We start from the raw sequence: 17703 nt of genomic DNA on the forward strand, positions 1-17703 counted from the left end.
TAAAATGTCACAAACAAAAACCTCAAACAGCCTTAAAAGCATCCAAGGGCCCATAAAAACGTGGGAAAATAAAATAGTACTTGCCAGGCACTAAAAACAGGCCAGAGCAGGCACCAGTTGAGCCTTTCTGGGGAGAGACTTTCACAACTGAGGTACTATCACTGAGAAGGCGCACTCTCTCTCATAGCCACCTAGTGGATTTCAGTTGGTGGTGATATTCGGCAAAAGTTTTCCAAACACGACTGCAGGGTTTGGGTAGGCATACAAGGGAGGAATCGGAATCAGAAGAATCTTTCTTTGCATCAGCCACTAGCCTTAGTTATAAAATAAAATACAAAGTATTGAAGCTAGAGGTAAAAACTTATTCTAATTGTCCCTGCTATATATATATATATATATATTTGCAGTTTTTGCTGTCACCTGATTATCTTGATTTGCTAGAAGAAAGGACACAGAAGCAACATCCTACACCAAATCTGTAATTCAACAGAAGGGAGATTAGCCTCCAAGCGCAATGAAGCATTTGGAACACAGAATGGAACAGAAAAAAAATGCCTTAGGAACTTAAACTGAACAGCTTCTGCAGATCCAAGGTGAGTGCCTGTCCAAATCTGAGCCCCATATATATAATAACTGTGCTAGGGGTTTAGCTTTAAACACTTCAAGTGCTGGTGGTATGTGATTGCCACCTTTTGTATGGAAAAGGTATGTCAGAATGTTTGCGCTTTGCAACATTTCCCCCTTTGTATAGTTCTGATGACCCTGTTGACTGAAAAACAAGGCTGAGGTATTTAAAGACTTTAACTTGTTCGATCAACTGATTATCCATATACCATCTATGGGCCCTACAGTTTCCTTGTAATTCACAACCAGCTGTTCTCTTTCGTAGTATTCTGAGAATGCCCTCATCAATCTTTTTAGGCCCACTTTTGTTTGAGATAGAAGTACCACATCATCTGCGTATAGTAATAAAGATATGGCTTTTGTGGTCAATTTAGGGGCATGATGCTAAACTCTGGGCAAGGGAAGAAGTGATCCTTCTGGCCCCAAACCATTGAGAAACTTAAATGTTAAAACCAGCACTTTGAAGTGAGCCTGGAAACAGATCTCAGTTCTGCTAAGATGGCTGCCATTCAGGGATGCTACTATCTTGAAGAATTCATTGGGCTTCCGGACTACCACTACTTTCCCATGTGACTATTTATACCCTAACTTCTTTACCTTTCCTATGTGAATATTTATACCAGGCATAAGCAAACTCGGCCCCCCAGATGTTTTTGGACTACAGCTCCCATCATCCCTAGCTAACAGGACCAGTGGTCAGGGGTGATGGGAATTGTAGTCCCAAAGCATCTGGAGGGCTGAGTTTGCCTATGCCTAATTTATACCCTAACTTCTTTACCTGTATATTTGTAAACAATGATATTAGAAGGAAAAAAACCACGGCTTGTTGTTGCTCTCACAAGGAGACTGACATTGGAGGACTGTCTTGGAACTTCCTTATCCTTAAGGATAGTATGAAACGGCTAATCCAGAACAGGCCATTGGTTACAAAGATTTGTTAAATCCAATGGAAGGTCTATGAGATCTCCAAATTTATTAAATGAAGCTGGTTCTTTTGTGTGTTTAGGAGAAAACATTGTAACTGAAGAGTATAGATGAGAGATTTGCAGTGTCTCGCTTGACTGGGTTGCTGAGTTATTACCAACTGACACCTGGGGGTATTATGTTTGTGGGTCCACTTGTGAGGCTGAGTCTGGCAGCCTGGAGCGAAGGCAACCATCTGTTCCAGCATATTGTATTCTAAAAGAACTAAGAAATAGGAAATTTCTCCAAGCAATGCATTGGAGTAAAATGCAGAGCTTCCAAAGGCTTAACTGAAGGGTACATCACACTTAGTGTCACTGCTTTTCACAGCAAATCTCCAGTCTTGGAGAATATCTCATCAGAGAGTGGGACAAAAAGAAAGAAATTCAATATAGTTTAGCATTACATCAAATCCCTTTCTATGCAGGTAAAAGCCGGTATATATCGAAAAGACATTGATCTAGACTCCTGCTGCATTGGACTTTATAAAAGGAGGGGAATAAGCTTTTCAGTCATGGTCACTGATTCTCTGCGTGAAGCTGGTAAGCAGCTCCTGGTAGCATCAGTGACCCATCCAATGACCCCCCCTGTCTCTGGGCAGAAGCTCTCTACCTTGATGGAATATGCTTCAGTGATAAAGATAATGAAGCCAGTTTGGTTTTAGAGGGGAAGAGCAGGTGAGCAACATCTAATCTCCCTTCAGAGACAAGCCATTCATTTTATCCTCATGCAATCTGCCTTACATGTTGCAGCAACAGCTGCTAATGATGAGATTGTTATTGGGCAGCAGCTGGAACCCTAGGAAAGTAACAGTTTATTGGTAACCTATAGGAAATTTCTCCTAATAAATATTTTGCCATTGAAGATTCTGGGTCTTTGTGTGAATGCTAGGGAGAAAAGGCAGAAAGCTATAAGATGAAACATTCAGCACCTGTTTTATTGGAAAACCTGCCCCTCCTGCAACTTCAGTCCTTTTTCTTATTAGTTTCTGGAGTAGGGGCACTTGCTTGACCAGCATTTTCATTTTAACAAGACTTTTTTATATACGAAGTCAGCTTATTGTTACATTTCCTTTGTTAAAGTCTTCAGACATATTTTAACATCGTTTTATATATATAGACTACCCGCTAAGGATCCAAAATCATTCTACTTTATGCTTAAAATCTATTATGTCTGCATTTTGTATTTGCAGAACATTACTTCAAAACCACTAAGTCTATTATCCTTTTCCTTGACAAAGAAATTATTGTTGTATATTCCATCTTGACTGTGTCCTGCTGACCCCTTAGTAAAATGTATTTTCCAATAGATAATAATAAAAAGTATACCTTCCTTCATCTGAATATCTCAGGGTGGTTCACAGCAAAATAAAATAATTATTATTTATTAGATTTATATACCACCCATCATCAAAGGATCTCAGGGCAGTTCACAAGATGAAAGCACAAATAATTAAAACAGAAACAACAATATCCCCCCCTCCCCACCAACACATTTAAAACACTGTGGGTTATTTATCTTCCCCAAACACAGAATACATAATAAAAAATCAAAACAAACCTATAACATACCCTCTACCACAAACACATTCAAAAAGACATTTAATGTTAATCAGGCAAAAGTCTGATTGAAGAGGAATGATTTCACCTGGTGCCTAAAGATGCATAATGAAGGTACCTGTTGAGCCTCCCTGGGGAGAGTATTCTGCAAATGGGGAGCCGCTGCAGAAAAGGCCTGTTTTTTATTCTTTATTTATTGAATTTATACACCGCCCTATATCTGCAGGTCTCAGGGCAGTTCTTGTCATCCTGTGGACCTCTCATGGAGGCAGCACACGAAGAAGTGCCTCAGGCGATGAACGCAGAGTCCAAGTTGCTTCATATGGGGAAAGGAGGTTCTTTACCTCTTTTAAGTTAGCACACACACAAAAGAAGCAGGACATGACATGACAAAACCTGGAAAGGTTATGTTCTGCTTTGAGAGAAAGTCTCTGCAGTGGCTGGCCCTAGCTTCAGTGGCATTCTGGACAGTTCCATGCAGGACCTGGGAAGGGGATTCCACAAGAGCAGAGATCCATTGTTGTTTCATCAGCAGTCATCCTAACTTAAAAAGGAGCTGCAGCTCTGTCTCTCTCAGTAGCCAGCTCCACCTTCTGTGATATACAGTGGTACCTCGGGTTACAGATGCTTCAGGCTACAGATGCTTCAGGTTACAGACTCCGCTAACCCAGAAATAGTACCTTGGGTTAAGAACTTTGCTTCAAGATGAGAGCAGAAATCACGCAGCGGCAGCGGGAGGCCCCATTAGCTAAAGTGGTACCTCAGGTTAAGAACAGTTTCAGGTTAAGAACGGACCTCCAGACGAATTAAGTTCTTAACCCGAGGTACCACTGTGCATCAGTTAAAGGGGCCCAGCCCACTTTAACAGTCACCAATTCTGGTAGGATGAGAGAGGCTGTGGTTCCACTAAGGCTTCTAAGTCCTTGGAGTCAGAGAAGAGCAAAGTGGATTCTTGGAGTCAGAGAGGAACGGGCACACTGGCTTTTCTTCTATAATTGCTTCCAGTTTAGTATGTACATTGGGAGTTGTCTCTGAGGGCAACTGCCTCTCCCAGACTGAATCCACACCCATGGCTGTTCTTAATAGGTGGGTGGGAAATCTTGGTTTCTGTTTGCTTTTCTGTTACTTTGAAGCATGCTATTTTCAATGGATATCATCTGGTTTTCATCTTCTTCATGAATATTCAAATGTAGGGGGAGCTATTTTGGTGCAGTAGCGGAATATTTAGCTGGAATATTAGGACTCCAAATTCAAATCCCCAGTCATTGCATTCTCCATCTCTGACCCTTGCCTCTTTTTCAGGGACAACAGTGCATAACTGAAATTGAAACAGTAAACTACTTGAGGACTAATGCAAGATTATAAACAATTATTAAAACTTGTTCCTTTTTCCCAAATAATTTGTGATTGTGTGTGTATCCACAAATTTACAAGGAGATACACTAAAGAGATCGCAGAAGGCTATGTTGTATATATCATATCATATATCATGTCATATTATATTAGCATTAGATAGTTACGAGAATGTTGACTTCCATTTTTGTTGACTAGTTAGTTATGTTAGGGAAGGGAAGGAACTGTCAAATTCATTGGCTAGTTTTCATTATGCAACATCTGAATTCTCTGGCTAGATCTCAATCTCTACAAGGAATGGGCTGAGTTTATTTTTACCTCCCTGACACTCCCTAGGTCCCTGAGGGTTCCAATAACAAACCCCAGGATGTTGTAAATAAGACTACGGATTAACCAGCTTCTTGCTATTCATGTTCCAGCACATCCCAAGAAAAAAAAAAAGGACTACACCTGCTTCACCCTAATCAGAAAAGGGAGAATACAGATTGTTCTGATCAGAGCTGCATGTGTCTGGAAGGCTAATCCAAAATTAATTAGATCTGGGCTGCATAAAATTCATTTGGATTTGTAAACATAATGACTGGAGTATGAGGATTATGCAGATAGAGAATGGATAAGGTAACTAATTTGTAGGTCGATAATGCTTTAATAATGTCACAATGTGCTCCTTTGTCTTAGTAATTGCCAAAAATAAGGACTGTTTTACTTTGTGTATTTGGGGGGGGGGGTTAAAGAATCACAGAGCAGTATTAAGAGTCTGAATATACAATGTCATGTGAAAGGAGGATGTTTTACTCTAAGCCAGAATGAAACACACATTTGTAGTTTGGTTCAACTCTTCAACTCACTCTTACTTGGAAGCAGGTCCTACTGATTCAGTGAGACTTATTCCCTAGTAACAGGGCTGGCGCCATGGGCTGACATCACCAAATATCTACAACACCAGTGTTGACCACCATTTTGGACATATAACTCAAGCCACTGCTCAGTAAGATTATAGCTCAAGGGGGCGGGAACCTTAGTCCCTGAGGTCAAATATGTCCCTGAAGGCATGTCTCTATGATACCTGGAACTCTCCCCAAGCTACACCTCCTGTTCTCAAGCCACGCCCCTCAAAACCCTGCTTCATACCTTCCTTGCATGTTGTTGCCTGGCTAGAATACAGTGGTACCTTAGGTTACATACGCTTCAGGTTACAGACTTCGCTAACCCAGAAATAGTGCTTCAGGTTAAGAACTTTGCTTCAGGATGAGAACAGAAATCGTGTTCCGACAGCATGGCAACAGCAGGAGGCCCCATTAGCTAAAGTGGTACTTCAGGTTAAAAACAGTTTCAGGTTAAGAACGGACCTCCAAAACGAATTAAGTACTTAACCTGAGGTACCACTGTATGTCATTTGACTCTGACAATGCTTCTTGGTTGCCTGGATGGAGGTTAGGGAGGGAGAAGTAAAACTATGCACCTAGACTTTAACAGCAGATTCCATCCTGAGCCCACTCTCCAGCATTAATTATAAAAATGTAATTTGTTGAACCAAGGTACTTTATGTGTAACATTTCCATTATTTCCATAATTAATAATCCTCACCAGAGTGTTGTAGTGTAATTAAGCCTTGGCAATGGGAACCTGCCATGGGCTACAGGAATGGGATTAAGTATTTGGCTTTCATATTTCAGTCCTGAAGAACAATTAAAGCTAGATGTACCAATCCTTGCAGCAAGGGCAGTGATGTGGTAAGCATTTTGAGATACAGGCAAAATTGTTTTTCTGTTGTGCAAGATAATCATTGAGGATCTGCTGGATTACACATTCTTCCTATCCTCTATATACAGTATCCAGCAGTGATAAAAAGATGGCAAACTTATTCACTGCAATGCACAACATGCAACTGTGCCATTTCTCATTCTCATCTCATTGCAGGTTACGCCAGTGCGATTTGTCCTTGCATAATCACCTTTGTTTGAATGAAGATTTTCAATATTAATGAAACTCAGATTTTATCAGAACACACTCATCATGCACACTGGCTTTTTACTCTGCAGGGAAAATTCAAAGGATAATATGAAAATCTAATGGAGAGTAGCAGGTAACAATTTCAATTAAACGAGGTCCAATGTCAATTAATTCCATGTGTGGTTACAACTTTAAATTTGGACATTATGCACTGTCATCACTTTTTGATATTATTGGCTTGATATTGGGGGTGGGGGAGTAGGTTCACATTGAAATGTGTATTGTACCTACCATATAAGATACTGAGTCCTTGCTTCCCCAGTACCATCAGTTTTCAGATGGAAATTTCAGTGCATTGTATTTCTTGGCACATCTGCCTACTTTGGAAGATTTCAAGAAAGATCAGGTCACTGCACAGAAAATATTTAATCTTGGGCTGGAAAGAAAACCTTCCTTGAATGACAACTTTGAAATAGTTCCATATTCAGATAGGTGGTTTTTGCAATCACTGTGATGGATGTTTGCAAGCAAAACATCTTGAATCTGTCCATTTCTTGAGAACGTGTTACTGGAAAGTCTGATTCAATGAAGCAGCTTTTCAGAGCCAGATAAAATGTTCAAGATGCAGAAGGCTGTTGCTGTTTTCTTTAAAAAATGCGGAAGCAATTGAAAGCCTACTTAGGGACTCCAGCGCTGGGCTTTCAAAATCGATCTGCTTTGAAAACCTACCTATGGACTGCAGCAATCCACCTCAAACAATGGTTCTAGCAGGTATAGAAGAGGAAAGAATCACATTCATAGTTTTGGCCATGTATTACACTTCTTAAGACTATGGATAAATGGCTATTGGAGAGAGACAAAGAAAAGAGGGAAGGGGACAGGGCTTTCTGACTCTAGATAGCAGAGTTTGATTCTGTAGTCTGCAAAAGTGGTTGTAAAATGGCCTTTAGCTGTGACTACAACATTGTCACATCCCAATGGGGCTTGTATAGTTTCTGTCTGCACTGCTGGATAGATTTGGAGAATCAGTAAGTGATAGTGTAAGTTAAACTGCAGTACTTACCACTCCCTGTTATCTTCCCCTGCACCAGTGTTCATTGAGTTGGGGAACTGCATATTAATTGTATATTTATTGTCCACAGAAAGGAAACACAGTCTTGGAGGCATGGTAAATTCTTTCTGTGGTCCTATGGCTTGAATTTCCTATTAATACACACCTGTAGTGCTGCTATCTTCAATACCATTCTGGGCAAGGTTCTCATGTGAGTAATGGCAATTCATCTCCAGGAATTTCTGAATGATGGTGACCACTCAGAAGCAAGAAGCACTTCTGTTCATTCCACCTCCTTCCAATGTGCAGCTGGAGGGAATGCATGGAATAACTTGCTCTGTTGCAGTACCTGGTAGATCTGGCTGGTCCCATCCTTGATGGTATCTTCATCACAATTTTGGGGGTTCTTGTGTGTGAATGTTATAGTAAATCTGTGTATGTGTTCATAACAAAAAAGAAAAGCACTGCCACATCCTTTCCTGTTTCCTCATTGTTGTTGTTGTTTAGTCGTGTCTGACTCTTTGTGAGCCCATGGACCAGAGCACGTCAGGCACTCCTGTCTTCCACTGCCTCCCGTAGTTTGGTCAGACTCATACTGGTAGCTTCGAGAATACTATCCAACCATCTCATCCTCTGTCATTCCCTTCTCCTTGTGCCCTCCATCTTTCCCAACATCAGGGTCTTTTCCAGGGAGTCTTCTCTTCTCATGAGGTGGCCAAAGTATTGGAGCCTCAGCTTCACGATTTGTCCTTCCAGTGAGCACTCAGGGCTGATTTCCTTCAGAATGGATAGGTCCATGGGACTCTCAAGAGTCTCCTCCAGCACCATAACTCAAAAGCATCAATTCTTCGGCGATCAGCCTTCTTTATGGTCCAGTTTCCTCATTACAGTATGCAAATGACAATAAACAGTGAACATGACCTAACAAGAAGGCACTCAACTATACCAGAGTTATTTGGGCATGTATGTGGGGCCCTAGCATGCTTGAGAATTAATTTGGCTAGCTTGTTTGTTTCATTCTTTAACACCCAATAACCGTGTAGCAGGAATCTTGGTCAAAGGTATTGTATTGCAATAACAAATCATAATCTGTTTTATCAAAAATATTTTTTTGTAATTTCCTGTGTATAGTTAGAAATAATATAATCCTCTCTATTTTATTCTTGTTTCTTTGGCAAGCCTCGCTTTTATGTCTGTATTTAGACTGCAGCTGCAATCAGCACAGCTGTTTTTATTTAAACACCAATACACAGCATCATTTGGGGCATAATTCACTATTTTCACCATGGATAGTGCTTGCGTGTCCAGATATTTGCTTCTAAACAAGCAGCAAGGAGCCCTTGAAAATGGGTTACAGGGAGAGTAGCTTCACATTTTCCTGCTGAGTTAGCTAAAGGAAAACAAAATACAGCTCTTCCTCCATAAAGATGATGGAAGATTGGGTTCAAGAGGGATAAGGAAAAGCTATCTAGAATTGTGCACATAGGGCTTAAACACTCAGAAATGAAGAATCTGCAGAATTACCATTGTCTGTTTTCTGGTGATGGTTCATTTATACGACATCAAAACAAATATATAGGGATTGTCCCTGTCAAGTACCATTAAGAGATTAATCAATAATTCCTTTAGGAGAGCATAGCACAGTAGCAGTAGCACATGCCTTGCAAGTAGAAATTCCTAGGTTCAGTCTCCCAGTTTTTCTAGTTAAAGGCTTCTGCTAAGGCTAAGGGCTAAGAAAGGGCTAAGAAAGACCCTTGTCCCAGACCCTGCAGATCCACTACTTGTCAGAAGGATCAGTCTTCTAATACACTACACAGGGTCGCTCCTTATAAGCTGTGCAATTAACTGCCAGAAGACTGATAAAAGGTATGTCACACAAAACTTACATGGTAACACCAGTAATGCTTCCTGTGTAAAGAGAAATAGCTGATTGCGGGTAGATCCCTCATTCTTGAGGCGATGATTCCTAGCAAATTCCACTGCCCTGAGCAGTTAACAGTCTGATCCACTGATAAAAATAATTTGTTCTATTTTGCAGTTAATATTTTATGTAGTAGAAGAAGAAGAAGAAGAAGAGTTTGGATTTGATATCCCGCCTTTCATTCCCTTTAAGGAGTCTCAAAGCGGCTAACATTCTCCTTTCCCTTCCTCCCCCACAACAAACACTCTGTGAGGTGAGTGGGGCTGAGAGACTTCAAAGAAGTGTGACTGGCCCAAGGTCACCCAGCAGCTGCATGTGGAGGAGCGGAGACGCGAACCCGGTTCCCCAGATTACGAGACTAATAATAATAATAATAAATTTTATTTATATCCCGCCCTCCCCAGCTGAAGCTGGGTTCAGGGCGGCTAACAACAATCAAAATAGTTCAACATTCTAAAAACATTCAATATAAAATTAATTAAAATCAAATTAATGGCAACCATCTTACCCACTCTTACCGCTCTTACCCACTACACCAGTCTATCTACTTACCTACCTGCACAAATATGGAACACAAGCTATCAGGAGCATTATTTATTTGCTACTGATATTTATTTTTTTAAGTAAACTTGCTCTTAATTTAACTAGATAGCAGAGTAGGGTACAACAATAAAATGAAGAAAACAAGTAACACACAATAATAATAAAGCCATAACACACCTCAACAAGTAATAGGAGCAGATAAAACACTCATTACCAGGCCACAAAAGGTTGGCTTAGACCCCGACAGCTAAATTTCCTGAGGATACATTGGTAAGTAAGAAGTCATAATGATTTTTTTTTAAATTAAAAAGACCCATGCAATCTGTTTAATGGCACATGCATGTCTATTTGTTGCCGTTTTCAAAGAACATCTTGCTCTTAAATCTCTTTTTCAGTCCACCATGTTTCAGATTCACTTTAACAGAAGGTCTCAGGGAAGAAATATATAAACTCCAAGGTCAAACCTAACCACAAAACTAAAAACACTATAAAATCACTAAATCCAAAGCAAAACTGGCAGGGATCACAGAGTTATGTGCACAATCTAACCTCCCACATATCATCATCACAACCCCCCTGTGAGGTAGGTTAGCCGGGGGGGGGGGGTCATATAGTCACACAACGAGGTTGATGACTGAGTAGGGATATGAATTTAGGTTTTCCTGACCACTAAGCCAAGGTGTCAACCCATGAAATCCTGAGAACCATGGCATGTGCTAGATTGGTATCTTATGGTTGCCCAGACATCTCATATAAGGAAGAGCTTTCTCATTGGCTTCCATTCAGTCAAGTTAGAAAAGGCCTGCCTTAACCAATGTTCAGGTAGAGATGGTGCTTTGCTCTGTACACATGATGTTAACAGAAGGTTAAAAACGATTGTTCCCTGGATATTTGAATGGCAAAAAATACTTGCTTTATCTTGTTAGGCTTTAGTTATAAATGTGGGTTTATAGAAGGCTAAGAACAGGAAATAAAAATGGAGCCAGGATTACGGACAGCTCAAGGGACGATGGCAAATGCTTTGTCAGAAGAAAAAGCACATTTTCATCCTTTCTTTTGTCCCAATGAATCAAAGACCTTCTGATTGGTGGTGTCACATTGCCCTGATCAGAAAGGAATTAAGTGGCCAGTGAGAATGCGCTTTTCTATCAAAGACCTGGCAAACTGCAAGATGTAGAAGCCCAAAGGTCTGCGTAAATCTCCATCTCACAGACAACAGAATAGGAAGGTGGAGGGGGAAAAATCTATTACAGGCAATCCAATCCCTCACAGCCCAGCCATTCACTGAAAATAAACATTCACGACTCACACTCTTGGCTTTCAATAAGGCTGTTTTATGTCCCCCATTTGCATTTTTTAAAAGAGTGCATCAAAGTGATGAGTAGTGTCGCTGAAAAATGAAATCTTCAACTCTTCTATTTATCTTCTCTATTAAACTGTTTTACTGTTTGTGCTCAAAGAATAAACAATCCAGATTAAATATGAACTGAATATAGGGAAATGGCCTTTTGCCATTTTAGTATAGTTTGGGGTACAATCATTATAATTATTTATTTTTTAAAAAGTTAAATTATACCTGGTACTTATCAGCCAAAAACTTTAGTTTTTTATTTGAAAGCTACATTTTAAGATAATATTTTGGTTTCAGAAGAACAAGAGTTATCCAATAGCCACTCTAAATATGGAGACATAGATGTGATTGGTTTTCTTTAATTGTTTCTAGTGCAAATTAATTGCCAGTCATTGCCTTTCTTAGAAACAGACTCCAGGCATTTCATGTAAACTAATGCAACTCTATTTAAGTACAGTACAATAGATATGGAGCTCTGCTTCCTCCTTGGGCTAGGGCAACACTGCCTTCTTCCACTCACCTCTACAGGAAGTTTGCTCTTCAAGTACTTCTCTTGACCCAGGAACTAACTATATACACAGTCATCTCTTGTCAGATATACACATGCACCTCCTGTTTGTATGACTGCTTCAACACATATCATATATATTTGTTGTGTTTTGATAGTCCTGAATATGGGCCCCAGTGAAATCACGTAGGAAGAACCTACTGGGACAGACCAATGGTCCATCCAGTTCAGTATTCTGTTTCCCATAGTGACCAGCTTCTAGGAAATTCAAAATCAGAATATGAAGACCAAACCCCTTCCTCTAGCAGCTGGCATTCAGTGGCATAGGTAAAAGATAAAGGTAAAGGACCCCTGGACGGTTAAGTCCAGTCAAAGGCGACTATGGGGTTGCGGCGCTCATCTTGCTTTCAGGCCAAGGGAGCTGGCATTTGTCCACAGACAGCTTTCCAGGTCATGTGGCCAGCATGACTAAACCACTTCTGGTGCAATGGAACACTGTGACGGAAACCAGAGCACATGGAACCGCTGTTTACTTTCCCACCGCCACGGTACTTATTTATCTACTTGCACTGGTGCGCTTTCGAACTGCTAGGTTGGCAGGAGCTGGGATAGAGCAACGGGAGCTCACCCCGTTGCGGGGATTTGAACCGCTGACCTTCTGATTGGCAAGCCCAAGAGGCTCAGTGGTTTAGACCGCAGGGCCACCTGCATCCCTATTCAATGGCGCACCACATAGGAGTCTATCAAATCTGATGGCTCGGGGTTGGAGTAGGATTCGGCAGATATTAAAGATCTCTTCTCAAGTCCTTCAGTAGAGTCCAGACTCCATTCCATGCAGCTGCTGTAATGTTGGAAAGGTTCTTATTTTATCCATTATGCACATCCAGCACTGTAAGGATCAGCTTTTAGTTCTACTGGTGTGGAAGTGCTAAATATGGATCGGCTAGAACATGAGGATAAGAACATTTTCAGCATTACAGAAACTGCATGGAGCACTAACTCAGACTGGTGAGAATGTTTTGATAGCGTTGCAGATGATGGGCATCATGCTTAACTGGACTCTTAGTCTGCAATATAACTTTCCCATGGCCATTCAGTGAATTCATAGCCTATTTTGGAAACCTGGGTATCCCATTTCCTATTCATAGTATTCTGTTTCCTCGACTGCCGTTGTAGAGCTAAGGGTTTAAGGCCAATTGGATCATCAAGCTAGATTTCTGCATTTATAAATTTTCACAGAATGGAATAGAAATGGCCAAACTAAGCTCCCCTCTTCTTTGTCCCCGCAGCATCGTTTAACTGGTGCTGCTGCCCATTTAAGACACAGCCAGCCACCTTCCCAACAGAAATGGTCAAAGCCCCAGTGAACCCTTTTCCCGACATATCACTCGGAAAGTTCAGGTGCAATATTTGGTAATGGAAAAATCACATTACACACTAGGTTATTTATAGCTTGTGGTAGGTGGCAACAGTTCTGCAGACAGGAGAGCATGCTGTTCACACTGTCAGGTTTTCCTTAACTGTAATAAGTGCAACACCTTGAACAGAATTCAGTAACATATGGCCCAAAGCTCAGCACACAGTTTGAGCAAGGTAATCTTTTGTTCCTGTCAGAGGATGTCAATGACAATTATACAATAATGACAGTAATGATTTTTTTTAAAAAAAAAAATTGACCCAATAGATTAGCTCTAATATTTTATCTCTATGGCAACTAATATTGGAGAGGTACACTACTTCAGAAACATTTGTTGGGAAGTGGTATCTATTTTTTGAATTTTTTAAAATTAATTTTCACAATAAACAATAATCATTACATTAAAGGAAAAAAACATTTAAAACAACTGTATACACACTTCATATTAAATCCACATTATAGGATTACTTGAATACCCCGAATTCCCTCCACTCCCTCCCCTGGTTCCTTTGTATTATCTTCATTTATGCATGTCAATAAAGTATCTCTAATTACCTCAAAATTTAAACATTATCCATAACATTACAAGTGCTTTTAAAATCCTGCTAATGTATTAACTTCCATACAATGCTTTTTTAGATATGCAGTAAACATTTCCCATTCTTTTTTATGTTTGTTATCGTCTTGATTTCTAAGTTTCCCAGTTAGTTTAGCCATTTCTGCATACTCCATTAACTTAGTTTGCCAATCTTCCTTGGTGGGGACTTCTTCTTCTGTCCAGTTTTGGGTTAGCAATATCCAAGTGGCCGTTGTTGTGTACATGAACAGATTCTTGTATTTTTTAGGTAAATCCATACCTGTAATACTTAATAAAAAAAGCTTCTGGCTTTTAAACAAAGGTTATTTTTAACATTTTTTTAATTCATTATATATCATTTCCCCCCTTTTAAAATAGCCTTACATTGCCACCACATATGATAAAACGTACTTTCTACTTCTTTACATTTCCAACACTTATTTTCCCTTGTCTTATTTTTTTTTTTGGCAATTTAACCGGTGTTAAGCACCACAAGAACAGAACAAGTTGGGAAGTGGTATTGAAATCCTTAAGTAAAACCAATCAATCACTAATATTTCAAATTAGCCTGTGAAGCTTAAAAAAGAAGTATACAGCAAAATTAAAAGGAGTCCAAATCTCATGATAACTAAGTCTAGTTGTGGTGATTTACAGAAATAACACAGTATGTCTGCCTGGGTTAACAACTGCAAAAGAGAGTGCAGCAAAACTCCCGTTTAGAATATCTTCCAACTGTGTATGTATTATGTCCAGCTTGTTTGTTGCCATCATGAGACAGTGAACAATTAAAATATTACAATAAAATTGGACAATAAATTACTAAAAAAAAAAAGCCAACCCTGCAAAATAAAACAAATAAAAGTCAGCAACAGATCAAACAAAAGACAGGGAAAATTCAAAGTGTTGGTGCTAACCTTTAAAACCCTAAATGGCCTTGGCCCAGTATACCTGAAGGAGCGTCTCCAACCCCATCGTTCTGCCCAGAAACTGAGGTTCAGCTCTGAGGGCCTTTTGGCAGTTCCCTCATTGTGAGAAGGAAGAGGGCCTTCTCAGCGGTGGCACCCACCCGGTGGAATGCCCTCCCATCAGATGTCAAGGAAATAATCATTATTTATGATTAGAATCATAGAATCATAGAGGTGGAAGAGACCACAAGGGCCACCGAGTCCAACCCCCTGCCAAGCAGGAAACACCATCAGAGCACTCCTGACATATGGTTGTCAAGCCTCTGCTTAAAGACCTCCAAAGAAGGAGACTCCACCACACTCCTTGGCAGCAAATTCCACTGTCGAACAGCTCTTACTGTCAGGAAGTTCTTCCTAATGTTTAGGTGGAATCTTCTTTCTTGTAGTTTGGATCCATTGCTCCGTGTCCGCTTCTCTGGAGCAGCAGAAAACAACCTTTCTCCCTCCTCTATGTGACATCCTTTTATATATCTGAACATGGCTATCATATCACCCCTTAACCTCCTCTTCTCCAGGCTAAACATGCCCAGCTCCCTTAGCCGTTCCTCATAAGGCATCGTTTCCAGGCCTTTGACCATTTTGGTTGCCCTCCTCTGGACACGTTCCAGTTTGTCAGTGTCCTTCTTGAACTGTGGTGCCCAGAACTGGACACAGTACTCCAGGTGAGGTCTGACCAGAGCAGAATACAGTGGCACTATTACTTCCCTTGATCTAGATGCTATACTCCTATTGATGCAGCCCAGAATTGCATTGGCTTTTTTAGCTGCCGCGTCACACTGTTGGCTCATGTCAAGTTTGTGGTCAACCAAGACTCCTAGATCCTTTTCACATGTACTGCTCTCAAGCCAGGTGTCACCCATCTTGTATTTGTGCCTCTCATTTTTTTTGCCCAAGTGCAATACTTTACATTTCTCCCTGTTAAAATTAATCTTGTTTGTTTTGGCCCTGTTCTCTAATCTCTCAAGGTCATTTTGAAGTGTGATCCTGTCCTCTGGGGTGTTAGCCACCCCTCCCAGTTTGGTGTCATCTGCAAATTTGATCAGGATGCCCTTGAGTCCATCATCCAAATCGTTGATAAAGATGTTGAATAAGACCGGGCCCAAGACAGAACCCTGTGGCACCCCACTAGTCACTCTTCTCCAGGATGAAGAGGAACCATTGATGATGATGATGATGATGATTAGAGCCTGCTTAGCACTCTAAAGCAAGATTGCCGAATGAAGTCCTGAGAGAAGGGATTTCCAAGGATGTGAAGCCACCACTGACAAGGCAAGCTCTGTCCCTGATACTCTCCAAAATACTCTCCAAAATGATTTTTAAAAAGTGTTTCAGAGAGCAGAGCCTGTGAAGCCAATCTTAAGCTTGGGGATAACAACTGGGGCAAAGGTAGGTTATAAAAGAAAATAGGGAAGTATGGTACGGGCTGTGCAAGAGGTTTCTGTGAGACTGTGGCAGGCGATGGGGCAGGGCAGGTTGATTGGGTACAATCCCTGTGCCAGCTCCAGGCTCACACAGATATTTTGTCTTGATCAGTGCTATCACGTGACTGCAGCAAGACTAGCTAGGGATCCACTGGATTAGCATTGCCCCATTCCTGTCTTTGAAATGGCCCATTTCTGGGCTTCCAACTGGTTCCTGAGTATAAGAATGCTGCCAGTGGGCTACCTATCCACTTGCAAATTTGGTGGCCATTGGGAGCCCATGTCAGCCTGCTGAGCAAAGTGAGACATCCACTTAATCCTGGCTCCCCTTAAAACACCAGCATGGGCCGGGACTGGATTGCTGTGGCCATAGCTAACCATTTTCTACCCTTTCACAACAACCTGATAAACAACCTCAGGCAGCTGCCTCACTCCAGTGGCGTAGCGTGGGTTGTCAGCACCCGGGGCAAGGCAAGTAATTTGCGCCCCCTAACCCGTGGATTTTAGCACTCGAGTCTCTTCCACTAGATTAGTTAAAGAAAGCACAGCTAGCACTGCAGTGAGAGAGAGAGAGTGAGTGAGTGAGCCAGGTAGGGGCAGAGAGCTGCGAGTGCAAGCGCGCACCCCCAGATGTTGCGCCCGGTGCGGCCGACCCCCCCTGCACCCCCCACACTATGCCACTGCCTCACTCTGCCTAATGGGAGGGCCTGACCTGCCAACTTTGGACATGCACATTGTGAAAAGAAGCTGATTTGGCAGAGACCTTCATTTGGATCACAAGTGTAAGGAGTTGTACATGCTCTGTTAGGAAACACATGGTTGCATAGCATTAAGTCACCTTCTTGGGCACTGTTCCATTTGTATTTATGGCCACTTTAATTAGTTCTGATTGATGTAGTTTTCTCACGTACATTTTTGACTGTTGCAGTATTATTATTAATGTTAATTATATTAATCTGTCATGTGAACATTTCCCAACCGCTCACATTAACAAATAGCAGAATCGTAGGAGCACTGGCTTAATTTATTGTTGATCTGCTTGTCAAGAATGAAATGGTCTCCAAAGAAAAGTTATTCAGAGAAACACAATTATTTTTAAATGGATATAGTAACGGTGGGAAGGCAGGGAGTTATACCTAAATCAAAAGCTGTTGAAAAGAAATAATGTTATTTGAGTGTTCCATTTTGAGAGCTTGAATCCTAGGAAGTTCATGTTTTGCAAATGATTGCCACCTCCTCTTCACAGCTGTTATGTGTTTCTACCACAGAGTTTTAAATAATTCAGTGAGCTTCATGAGAAATGAAGATTTTTGTGCATAAATTTGAAGATTCCTTATTATTTGCTCTAAATGTTACTGGTACCTACAGACTTGAGTTTCACAAGAAACACAAACATGTCCTATGAATAGAAAGTTACAGTGAATTTATCAAGCAGCAAAGTTTGGAAGATACACCCCCATTTAAATTCTCAATTTGGCAAGTTACAAAAGTGGCCCT

General features: G+C 40.9%; 1 long non-coding RNA gene across 1 annotated transcript; it reads left to right on the forward strand.

Moving 5' to 3' along the window:
- The first annotated feature begins 459 nt into the window (after window positions 1-459).
- LOC310843995 lies at window positions 460-6579 on the forward strand. Its single transcript, XR_014563863.1, has 3 exons — window positions 460-593; window positions 4919-5117; window positions 6420-6579. It is a non-coding gene; the product is annotated as an uncharacterized lncRNA (long non-coding RNA).
- The last annotated feature ends 11124 nt before the right edge of the window (window positions 6580-17703 follow it).

This window comes from Podarcis gaigeae, assembly GCF_964106915.1.
Source record: "Podarcis gaigeae genome assembly, chromosome: 4".
Classification (NCBI taxonomy): Eukaryota; Metazoa; Chordata; class Lepidosauria; order Squamata; family Lacertidae; genus Podarcis; species Podarcis gaigeae.